Source organism: Podarcis cretensis (assembly GCF_951804945.1).
Source record: "Podarcis cretensis genome assembly, chromosome: 2".
Lineage (NCBI taxonomy): Eukaryota > Metazoa > Chordata > Lepidosauria > Squamata > Lacertidae > Podarcis > Podarcis cretensis.
The window spans coordinates 24,253,385-24,265,938 of record NC_137171.1 but is presented as its reverse complement, the minus strand read 5'-3'; the positions used below and the strand labels follow the sequence as shown (position 1 = coordinate 24,265,938).

At 43.5% G+C, this 12,554-nt stretch overlaps 1 long non-coding RNA gene across 2 annotated transcripts; it reads left to right on the top strand.

Annotated features, from left to right (window-relative positions):
• The first annotated feature begins 1,175 nt into the window (after positions 1 to 1,175).
• Positions 1,176 to 7,268, top strand: LOC307210921. Of its 2 annotated transcripts, none has more exons than XR_013836227.1 (3): positions 1,176 to 1,543; positions 5,919 to 5,998; positions 6,872 to 7,268. It is a non-coding gene; the product is annotated as an uncharacterized lncRNA (long non-coding RNA). The 2 variants fall into 2 exon arrangements; XR_013836228.1 differs by lacking the exon at positions 1,176 to 1,543 and adding an exon at positions 1,606 to 2,316.
• The last annotated feature ends 5,286 nt before the right edge of the window (positions 7,269 to 12,554 follow it).

Here is a 12,554-nt window from a genome sequence, read left to right as displayed (position 1 = left end):
TGTCTTCCACTGCCTCCCGCAATTTGGTCAAACTCATGCTGGTAGCTTTGAGAACACAGTCCAACCATCTTGTCCTCTATCGTCCCCTTCTCCTTATGCCCTCAATCTTTCCCAACATCAGGGTCTTTTCCAGGGAGTCTTCTCTTCTCATGCAGTGGCCAAAGTATTGGAGCCTCAGCTTCACGATCTGTCCTTCCAGTGAGCACCCAGGGCTGATTTCCTTAAGAATGGATGGGTTTGTTCTTCTTGCAGTCCATGGGACTCTCAAGAGTCTCCTCCAGCACCATAATTCAAAAGCATCAATTCTTCGGTGATCAGCCTTCTTTATGGTCCAGCTCTCACTTCCATACATCACTATTGGGAAAACCGTAGCTTTTACTATACAGGCCTTTGTTGGCAAGGTGATGTCTCTGCTTTTTAAGATGCTGTCTAGGTTTGTCATTGCTTTTCTCCCAAGAAGCAGGCGTCTTTTAATTTTGTGACTGCTGTCACCATCTGCAGTGATCATGGAACCCAAGAAAGTAAAATCTCTCACTGCCTTCATTTCTTACCCTTCTATTTGCCAGCAGGTGATGGGACTAGTGGCCATGACCCTTAATGGTGACTAAATCATAGTAAATAGTAAGCTATATACTTATATAAGCACGAGGTGCGCCAGCTCTAGGGGTGGAGGTGTCTTCTGCCACCTCAATATTTGTTTCAAGAGGGCCCTGCCACCCCCCAAAAAATCTTGAGGGGGCCCGGCCTACATGCTCTGTCAATGCTGGGTGGAACATTTTGTTTACTGGATTATATGCTCTGATCCTGTGGTTTATTTAGGCTGGATCTAGACACACCAAAAAAAGCGTTTTGGGAAAACACACTGCCAACTTCATAGAGGGAAATCACATTGGCCAAAGACGGGACTCCACAGCGCCATCTGGTGTCACAGTATTATAACACACGTAAAGCGCTTTTTCTTTACTAATGTCGCCGAGTTCATATTCCTACAGACCTCTGCTCATGCAACAGGGACTCACCTTCCACCCCTCGTCTTTGCAGATCCCAATGCTCCCTCCAGATCTGATCCAGAGGGTTCCCCCCCAACCCTCCAGCAGAGATTTTTTGAGAGAGTGTGGGGAGCTTCGAGGTGAGCGGTGGGAGGAACATCCCGTTGCACCACTGGAAAGCCAATCTGCTTATACATAGACAGCATTGGCTATCACCCATGGACAAGGGGGAATAGCTATTCTCTTTAGTTTTTCCACCATTGTACATTGCAAAATTGGATAATCCTGTTGCCCTGATTAAGCTGATTGGTTCAGCTGAATGTTTGCAGTTCCCTGTGTAACTAGGAGGCCACATTGGCGAGTATGTCAAGCCATGCTGGCATTGCCATTGGTAGCCTGGAGGGGGAAGCACAGCAGACAGTATTCCAGAAGACAGAACTGGGCCATCCTGTCCCGAAGGACACCCTTGCGTTCTGTTGCAAGCCCAGAAACAACCTGTTGGAAAATGAAGTATTTGCAAGAAATCAACACTGGATCCTTCAGAAGACAACGCAGTAGGTGCACCAATTAGAAGCGACACAGAGATGTCTGTTGTTCTTGAGTTCATTGTGACAGACAGACAGACAACCACAGGGGTCGTAAAATAATGGCTCCTTTTATCATATGATTGGCAGCACAGGGATGAAAAAAAATAACATATTTTATTTATTTACAGTATCTTTTCATATCTATAAAGAAATGTGAGCAAAGGAGGATCAATTTGAAATACGTAAATTGCTAGAAGTTCTTCCTTGTGAATTCTTCCTATGCCCATCTACCCTCCTCCCCCAAATTAACAGGTTCTCTACAATATTTTGTGATCCACCTGCCCTTCTAGAGGCCTGTTCCTAGTCTTCATTCTTCCCTTAATTTCTGGACTGATAAACTTAGGCATTAGTGACTTTATTCATGGCTTCGGACACGTTTGTAACTGTGGAGAAAAAAAATGTAAGTGCATACTGGAAGCATAGATTTGGTTTGCTGGTACAAATGCCATGTGTCGGATCTGGTATTAAGTTAGGGATTGCCAACCTCTTTGGAAGTTTTGAAAAAGGGCTATGGGTGCCAGTCACAAAATGGCTGCCACCTGGACCTGGCAAAAAACAAAATGGCTGCTGTGGTGGCATGGTATAACACAAGATGGTGGCCACATCTTAAAAATCAGTAAAGGGGACACTGTTAGAAGGATCTAGAGTGGCTCAATGATCCTCCATGTTTCCTCGAAAACCTTCTACTGGTGATGTTTTGACAGAAAAAGAAGCAGCACCTTCAAACAGAGGTGCCAAATGTGAGAGGAGGATGACAGACCAATACAAATGGCTGCAGAGGCCAGGCCATGGGCTTGCTCCCCTGTACTATGATATGCTTGCTATTTCTTTGTCAGTTTTCTAAGGAGTATATGCCAGGTGGATGCTATTGACTTTGTCCAAACAGATTGCTTGTCTGGCAAGTACTGTGCACTGTTAGCTGTGGCAGAATCAATTCTGGGTAAAAGGACTGAGTTTTCCTCCTCTCCTCAGTTGTGTGTGTGGTGGGGATATATTGTATTCAGGACCCCATTCCCCTCAAGCACATGGTTGGCACAGTCAGAACAGCTAGGTGCACAGGTTGCAAAGTGTGGGCAGCCTATGCTGTGTATATTTTGCATTTTGATCATGACCATTAAAGAAAATTCAGAGAAAGAGAGCAGAAGACCCTCTGGAGAGTCTGGACAAAACAAAGCACACAATGCCTAACTGTTATTGGAAAAGCTAAAATGTAGAGATGCCCCATGAAGAAGCAAAAGAGCTGATCAATGGCCATGCTAAATGCATTTTGCATGACAGTTAGAAGAAGTCTATTCCGTTTCATTTTGATTCCTGCCCGCCCCCCGCCCCCCATATTTTGAGGATGAAAATAAACAAAGCCACTGAGGGTCTTCTTTCCACATGAAAAATTGACATTGCAGTTGTGGTTTTTAAAGAATAGCTTTTACCAAACAGCAAATATCAAAATGCCATTAAATATTGATAAAGAAAGTTTACAAAATTAAGGAAAGAAAAAAGTGGCTTGAAGTCTTCTAAAGTCTTTACATTTTTATGCTGCTGTTCCCAGGAATGTGGTTTTTTTAAACAACAACAACAACTTATCTTCCTGAGCGAAATACTCTGGAAGGCATATTTGAATGTTCATGGAGTGGATCTATGTGAACTGGCTAAAGGGAATTCTCTTTAGAACATGGTAAGAATTCTGCTGGATCAGACCAGAGGCTGATCAAGGGCAGCATTTTGTTTCTGCAGTGTCCAACCAGATGCCCATGGAGGCATGAGGACGATAGCACTCTTCCCCTCATGTTTCTCCGGTAGCCTTCTTCACCATGGATTTCTTTAATCCCTCTGGGAAGCCATCTAAGCTAGCAAGCATAATGGCATTTTATGGTAACAAATCCCATAGTTTAACTATGTGAAGAAGTCTGTCTAACTGTTCCAACATTCAGTTTCGTCAGATGGGTTCTAGTATTATGTTTTTAAACACTTCTATCACACACCTCTTTATTCACCTTCTCTCTAAACTGAGTCACTCCAGTCTCGTGATCATTTTGTTTGCTTTTGGGGGGCATATTTTCATCTTTTTTTGTGTTGCAACCAAAACTGTGCACAGTATTCGAAGTGCAGTTGCAGCTTGATTCATTGGAAAGAAAATATGCCCTCTGGCCACACACTCCATTGTCACATCTCTCCTCCCGTTTTGGCACATCTAACATTATTTATAAAACTTTTTTTTATATAAATAACCAGGATTAGATGCTGGTTAAACCACTGTTTCTTGGTTCAGCTGTGTTTTAACAAACCCTGGTGTTCTTTATGGCATGAGAGAGAAGGAAGGGAAGAAGGAAGTATATATGGGCCCAACATTCATTCTTGGTCTAATAAACCACAATTATTAGACTGACAATGAAATCCTGTACATACTAATTCAAAAGTAAGTCCCACTGAGTGCAGTAGAACTTATTTCCAGACATGTGTGCACAGGATTGTAGCCCAAGATTATTACATTTGAACCAGACCTATGAGAGAGAGAGAACGCAAATGTATGTACAGGAAGTGAACTATCATATCTGGATTGCATACATGGGAACTGTGTATTAGCTGTCCACTTCATTATCCACTGGAGATGGGAAACAGATCCTGCAACCTCAAAATTCCTTCTGATTACGTGTGTGGCATCAGCTAAACGATGAATGAGAGGAAATAGGCATTTAGATTTCATCATCATCATCATCATAATCATCATCATTTATTATTTATACCCTGCCCATCTGGCTGGGTTTCCCCAGCCACTCTGGGCAGCTTCCAACAAAATATTAAAAATACAATAATCTATTAAACATTAAAAGCTTCCCTAAAGAGGGCTGCCTTCAGATGTCTTCTAAAAGTCTGGTAGTTGTTTTCTCTGGTGGGACGGCGTTCCACAGGGCGGGTGCCACTACTGAGAAGGCCCTCTGCCTGGTTCCCTGTAACCTGGCTTCTTGCAGCAAGGGAACCTGTGAGATACAATAAGCCTCTACATTCCCTTAAGGTGCTGGATGTTACACATCTTTCTAGAGGTGTTGAGGTAGGGAAGGCCTACCTAGTGAGTCAGAAGGAGGGATCTTCTCCACTGTGCGTAGAGGGAAGGAAAGGGAGCAATACCCAAATCAGGTGGGCATTAAAATATCTTCCACAAATAACTGCAGTCTGTCTGGACGTACCTTCCTCTAACATGGAGAAGGCCTTCGATAGCAGGGGCAGAATGGAGGCAGGCGGAGCAAGAAAAGAACTTGGTATGTCAGACACAAAGCCTGGGCTCAGCCCAGTAGGCTGGGGGCAATGCCAACAGCAAGGAAGGTGGCTCTATAATGGAGCATATGCACTGCATGTAGAATGTCTCAGGTTCAATCCCTAGGGCTGGGAGAGAACTCTGCCTGAAACCCTGCAGAAGGCACTGCCACTCAGTGTAGACCAGGGTTTCCCAAACTTGGGTCTCCAGCGGTTTTTGGACTACAACTCCCATCATCCATAGCTAGCAGGACCGGTGGTCAGGGATGATGGGAACTGCAGTCTGAAAACAGCTGGAGACTCAAGTTTGGGAAACCCTGGTGCAAACAATCCGTAACTAGGTGGTCCTTAGGGCTGCCTCAGTATCAGCCAGTGTCCTATGTTCCAACGAAGGAAATAGTAGCCCATGAGCAGAGCAGAGCCAAATCTGGATTTTGGGAGCAGAACGATGCATCTGATGGTCCATTGGCCTGATCCAGCAGGCTCTACTTATCTTCATATCCCAATACTGCCTGAACAATAGTTTCACTGGTCAGCGAGTAAAAATTCAGTTGGTTGGAAGAAGTCTCTCCCCAGAATTTGTATAATAATCTTTTTTTTTCCTCCCGCAAATGACTCTTCTCTCCGCTCGTCACTACTCTAACTTATGTGACTGGCAATTTGTTTCTTTTTAAGAAGAATTAATTGGGGAGGAGGGAGTTTGCATAAATAAAGAATCTCTTCCTTTAATGCGGATGATTCTGCTGGCAAAATGTGGCACGTGTAAGTGGGGAGGAATTGTAGCATGTCATCCTCCACATGGAAATTGGCTCCTGAAATCCTGTCTCTTTGCTCGCTGCAGTCGATGGAGCAGTGGGGAACCAGCTCTCCACATTTTGTTAGGGAGTAATTACATTATTCATATTTTATTTATCCCCTCAAAAGAAACAAGTAATTATTATTACACAATCTGTACCCTCCCCCCCCCCCGCAAAAAAAATACTGCTTTGGAAAAATTATCAATTATAATCTAGAAGATTGTCCCCCAAGTAAGACTTCAAATGCGTCTCATTACAGATTTTGTTTTGTTTTGTTTTGTTTTGTTTTGTTTAAGGAAGTGTGGTGGAAAAAACAAAGAACTGCTGTGCCGTTGTCTTTTACTTCTCTTTAATGTCGGGTTCAGAAGTAATGATGGTGAGAACAATCAGCCTTCAAGTCTCTGTTTTCCTGTGTTTACTCATTAAACATGAGAACCAGGTGCTCTCATGGGGAGAAAAGCTCATTGTAACATTGGCTTTAGATATCAAAAAAGCCTTTCACCTTTCACTAACAAGCATAACTTCACAGGCAAGGGGGCTGAGATAAATAAAGGAATAAATAAAGGAAGGGGGCCTGCTTTAAAATGAAATGGTGGGGCCCGATCCTGTAAACAAATACTTCTGGCGTGCGGGCAGAAGACTCCCCTTCTCTTGGAGAGGAATCTGACGGAACACAACAAAGCTTTGCCTCGCGCAAAGGCTATGCAGATGGAGGTGCTTTGCCATATTTTGGTCTCTTGCACGTGTTACCGGAGTAGCCTCAACCTTAAATCAAATGCTGCCTATAAAAACAATGATAAACTAGACCCAGTTCCAGAATATAATTTTGTGACAGGAACATGTGGCACACGAATGTCTCTTAACTCTTCACCCTTCCTTCAACCTGACCTCACCACCACCACCCTTGCCTTTGGGATCCTTGTCCTTTATCTCCCCTATTTCCTGGCCCCTCTTCCAGGCTCTCAGCCTCCTGTTATGTGAGATTTTGATCCCAGCCAAGCAGACAATTTTCGCTTCCCTCGCAGAAGTTGGATTGCAAACCTTTTACTTCCAGGAGCAGCTGAACATTCTATTCCAATCAGGGGCTTTATCACCATGAACAATATCTTAGTCTGTATAATAAAATAATTTAAATAAATAAGAGAAAGAAAGAAAGAAAGAAAGAAAGAAAGAAAGAAAGAAAGAAAGAAAGAAAGAAAGAAATCCAAGTCCCCTGACCTAGGCTTCTTCTCTTTTGTCTTCCTTTCAGGAAAGGGAAGGTGAGAAAGGGTGAAGAGAGAGAGAAGAGTAGAAAGTCTCCCAGTTGATTTATCTCCCGAGGTGATGGTCTCTTCAAGAACTAGAGGCAGCACTGGTGACCAGGGTTGGCCTGGTAACAACAACAACAACAATTTATTATTTATACCTTGCCCATCCAACTGGGTTTCCCCAGCCACTCTGGGTGGCTTCCAACAAAATATTTAAAAAACAATAAAACATCAAACATTAAAAAAATTCCCTAAACAGGGCTGCCTTCAGATGTCTTCTAAAAGTCAGATAGCTGTTTATTTCCTTGACATCTGAAGGGAGGGTGTTCCACAGGGCGGGTGCCAGTGCCGAGAAGGCCCTCTGCCTGGTTTCCTGTAACTTCGCTTCTCACGGTGAGGGAACCACCAGAAGGCCCTCAGAGCTGGACCTCAGTGTCCGGGCTGAATGGTGAGGGTGGAGATGCTCCTTCAGGTATACTGGGCCGAGGCCATTTAGGGCTTTAAAGGTCAGCACCAACACTTTGAAGAGTGCTCAGAACCCAGTTGTGTCCCACTAACAAGGGTGCCAGTTGGGCCCCTTGCCCAAGGGCTCTGGAGACCTTAGAGTGGTAGCACCTCATTGAGCTCCCTGTCTTGCATGTCTGTTCTCTTCTTTTTGGTTTTTATTTCTTCTGATGCCATCCCATAGAATTGTGGCGTTTGAAGGGACAGTCTTGCCCAACCCCCTGCAAGGTAGGAATCTTTTGCCCATGCCACCCACGACCATACTGTCCCCAAGCTCCCTTCTTAGAACTCGTCCCCTCTGCGTTTTCTTTCTCCAAAACCAAAACAAAACATTGTAATGGGAGCTCATATTGTGTGTGGAGGGGGATCAATAGGAATATGGCTGGCATGTTTTGTGTGGTTCGTTTGTTATGCTTTCTGGAGACTTCCCTCTTTTCTTCTGGTTTTTATGGCTGACCTTGTTCCTGTTGTTAGTACAGAGGGGTGGTGTGTTTTTTTGTGTGTTTTTCCCCCCTCCTCCTTTTTCCTCCTCCAGTGTGGCACTTCTGTAATGTTTTTGTTCTTTGTTCTAGTTCATTCTCCCTTTGAGGTTCCCTCTGATGTTGAGTCAGCGGCATGTTTTTGATACATTCTTCCCTGGCATGTGCATCCTCACTCCAGGTATCAAAAACCCAGAGCAGCGGTTATTTGGAGGGACACTTGTTCGGAGCGACAATGCCTGCCTCGTCCTAATGCCGTCCGCCGCAATGGCCACCTGAGTCAACAAATGACCGGTGTTTGAACAAAGGAACAACAGACCTGCACTTTCTCTCAGGCTTTGCGTTTTCACTTTGGCTGTGGAGCGCACACACACACACACACACAGGACTCCTGTGCTGTGGGGCTTTGAGGAGCAGGTGTGTGACCAGGAGGCAGCTGAAAAGGCACGATGACTTGTGTCGTATGGATAATACCCAGCAGCCAGGCCTCCAACAAAAGGGCAGCTTGTTTTGCCATTGTCTTTTAAGGTCAGGGTCATAAGAACAAACATAAGAAGAGCTCTGCCACATCAGACCAATGGTCGCTCCAGTCCTGTTTCCCACAGTGGCCAACCAGGTGTCTCCAAGAATCACACACAAAGGGAAGCCTTTTCCCACTGCATCTCCTGGTGTAAACTGTAGTATTTCAGTTCAGTCCTTGTTTCATGTACAGTGGTACCTCGGGCTACATACACTTCAGGTTACATACGCTTCAGGTTACAGACTCCACTAACCCAGAAATAGTACCTCGGGTTAAGAACTTTGCTTCAGGATGAGAACAGAAATTGTGCTCCGGCGGTGCAGCGGCAGCAGGAGGCCCCATTAGCTAAAGTAGTGCTTCAGGTTAAGAACAGTTTCAGGTTAAGAACAGACCTCCAGAACGAATTAAATACTTAACCCAAGGTACCACTCTATAGGCATACCTCGGATCTCAAACGCCTTGGCTCCCAAACAAAATGGCTCCCGAACGATCGAAACCTGGAAGTGAGTGTTCCAGTTTTAAAACGATTTTCAGAAGCCGAACATCTGGCACAGCTTCTGTAGCTTCCGATAATCAGAAGCCACGCCTTGGTTTTTTAATGTTTCCGGGAGTCGAACGGACTCCTGAAACGCATTCTGTTTGAGAACCAAGGAACGACTGTATGTTCCAGTATACAGAGGCTTTAGAGACCAGGCCCTGAGGCAGCAACGTGAGGTTTCTAATGGTCTCCTTCTCGTGTATAATAGGATGTCCCTATTTTCTTTGGAGAAATGTTGTTGGAGGGTATGTAATGTTTGCTTAGGTGTGTAAAAAATAAAGTATTCCAGTCACCATCCTTTGTGTCAATCCTACATCTTGCATATAGCAGTGCGCTTTCTTGGAAGCTATTTTTCATGAGTTTGACTAATCCTTCTTTAAAAAGCCATCTGAGGCTGCCCTCCTCTGTACACTTACTTGGAAGCAAGACACATTGAACACAGTGGGATTTCCTTCTGAATAAATATGCAAAATATTGTACTGTAAGCCAGTGGCCTTTGTCCCATCTTGTGGTACCAACTTCACTAAGGCAGCAAACCTATGTGCACCCACCTGAGAGTAAGTCCCATTGAACTTTTATTCAAAAAGATTTCTGAAAAGCTTGATATTTTTTTAAACCTCTAAACAGTATACAAGAAACAACACCAAGACAATAAAACCACACACACAAATGAAAGTAAAATAACATTATAAAAACAGATGGAAAGAGGAACAGATAAAAAGAGGAATTCAGAAACAAGGGTGTGATCTTATGGGTCAGGGAAAATCTGGGCAGAAAGTTATGTCTTCACAAGACATCGGAAGCAACTAAAATAGACAATGCTTCAAATATGACAGAGGGAAGGGCTTTCCACAGTGCAGGGGCAATGGTAGAAAATGCCCACCACACTTTAGGTTGCTTTGCCATGGGTAGAACTTCCACTGATGAAATAAGGGATCTTATGATGACCATGGGGTTGTCTTAAGATGTCACCAGCCCAATGCATGTAGCAGGCCACACTCTGGACCTTGTTTTCTCAACTGGGCAGGGAGAGGATGATCTGAAAGTGGGGGATATTGACACCAGTCCCATGACATGGGCAGATCATTTCCTGTTGAGATCTAGATTTTCAGGACCCTTTCCACTCTGGAGAGGTGGGGGAAACTATTGGGATGGTCCATTCTTGGAGGCTGATGGACCCAGTATGTTTCCAGGTGGCTCTGGGGGATTTTCCGGCAGATAGGCTCATCCTGTACATCACCCTAAAGTTGTGCAATGCAGGCAGCAGAGCAGTGTGGATATGCCTGTCTACAGCCAAACTTCTGGAACTGTAGCATGCAAGGGTAGACTTCAGCGACCTGAAAACTTTAACCTCATTTCTCTTTTAAGAGCAATTTGCCAAGGAAAAACGTTCCTTTTTAACCAGGCCTTTGGTTGACCTGATTGACATCCCATACCCTTTTAAAATGTGGCTCTTTTGGGGTGTGTGTGTTACGGTATTTTGATTTTATGTATTGTGATCTTTTCTGTGAACTGCCCTGAGACCTCCGGATATAGGGCAGTATATAAATTCAATATACCTACATTGGCTCCCAGTATATTTCCCAGCGCAATTCAAAGTTTAAAGCCTCAAACAACCTCAGCCCAGTATACCTGAAGAAGCGTCTCCACCCCCATCATTCTGCCCAGAAACTGAGGTCTAGCACTGAGGGCCTTCTGGTGGTTCCCTCACTGCAAGAAGTGAAGTTACAGGGAACCAGGCAGAGGGCCTTCTCGGTAGTTGCGCCCGCCCTGTGGAATGCCCTCCCACCAGATGTCAAAGAACTACAGTGGTGCCCCGCAAGACAAATGCCTCGCAAGACAGAAAACTCGCTAGACGAAAGAGTTTTCCGTTTTGGAGGTGCTTCGCAAAACGAATTTCCTATGGGCTTGCTTCGCAAGATGAAAATGTCTTGCGAGTTCCTGCAGATTTTCCCCCCTCCCCCCCTTTTTCTAAGCCGCTTATCCGCTAAGCCGCTAAAAGCTGCTAAAAGCCGCTAAACCGCTAATAGCGCTAATCCGCTAAGCCGTCAATGGGCTTGCTTCGCAAGACGAAAAAACCGCTAGATGAAGAGACTCGCGGAACGGATTCTTTTCGTCTTGCGAGGCACCACTGTATCTGACTTTTAGAAGAAATCAGAAGGTATCCCTGTTTAGGGAAGCTTTTAATATTTGATGAATTATTGTATTTTAATATTTTGCTGGAAGCTGCCCAGAGTGGCTGGGGAAACCCAGCCAGATGGGTGGGGTATAATTTTTTTAAAAAAATATTATTATTATTATTATTATTATTATTATTATTATTATTATCTTCAACAACAACAACAACAACAATTGAATGCAATCAACCATGCTCCAGGCTCCCAAATTTCTCACACTGCACAAACAAACAAACAGGCCGGAAAATGAAGGAGATATGGAAGATTTTCTTAAGAAATATGGATTACAAAAAATTTCGCAACAAAGTATGTTGATTTTAAATGAGAAAATAACAGACCAAGAAGTGGAGGGTGCCATTCAAAATATGCAACTAGGGAAATCTCCAGGACCAGATGGACTAACCTCCAGATATTATAAAGCATTGAAAGAATGGTTAGTACAGCTGCTTAAGGAGGTTTGTAATGAAATATTAGAGGGGGAAAAGGCACCTGAATCGTGGAAAGAAGCTTTCATCACACTTATACCAAAGACTGAAACCGAAAAAAACCAGATCAAGAACTACCGCCCTATTTCACTACTTAATGTGGATTACAAAATATTTGCTGACATTTTAGCAAAAAGACTGAAGAGGGTGTTAATGGAGGAGATTCATAAGGACCAGGCAGGCTTTCTCCCAGGAAGACACTTATCAGATAATGTAAGGAACATAATTGATATTATGGAACTGCTAACTGTAAATATTAACACGAAGGCAGTCCTGATTTTTGTGGACGCGGAGAAAGCCTTTGATAATATCTCTTGGAAGTTTATGAAGAAGAATCTCCATGGGATGGGGGTAGGTCAAAGGTTTGAAAATGATATAAGTGCAATATATTCTGAACAAAAGGCTAAGTTAATTGTAAATAATGTGGTTACTGATGAACTTTCCATAGAAAAAGGGACACGGCAGGGGTGCCCGATATCCCCATTACTTTTTATATCAGTCCTGGAGGTTTTGTTGAACATGATCAGGGGGGACCAGCTGGTAAAAGGAGTTCAGGTCGGAGCTAAACACTACAAATTGAAGGCATTTGCAGATGACTTAGTATTGACTTTACAAGAGCCAGACACTAGTACAAAAAGAGTTTTAGAGTTAATTCAATTTTTTGGTCAGGTGTCAGGATTTAAGTTGAACAAACAAAAAACTAAAGTTCTGGAAAAAAACTTAACAAATGTTGAAAGATAGAGATTCCAAAATGAAACTGGGTTAATGGTGGCAAAGAAAGTAAAATACTTGGGGATTAACATGACATCTAAAAATGTGAACTTATTTAAAGACAATTATGATAAATGTTGAACAGAGGTAAAGAAAGATCTAGAAATATGGTCGAATTTGAAGTTTTCCTTGTTAGGCCGAATTGCAGTGATCAAAATGAATGTATTGCCTAGAATGTTATTTTTGTTTCAGACATTACAAATTGTGGATA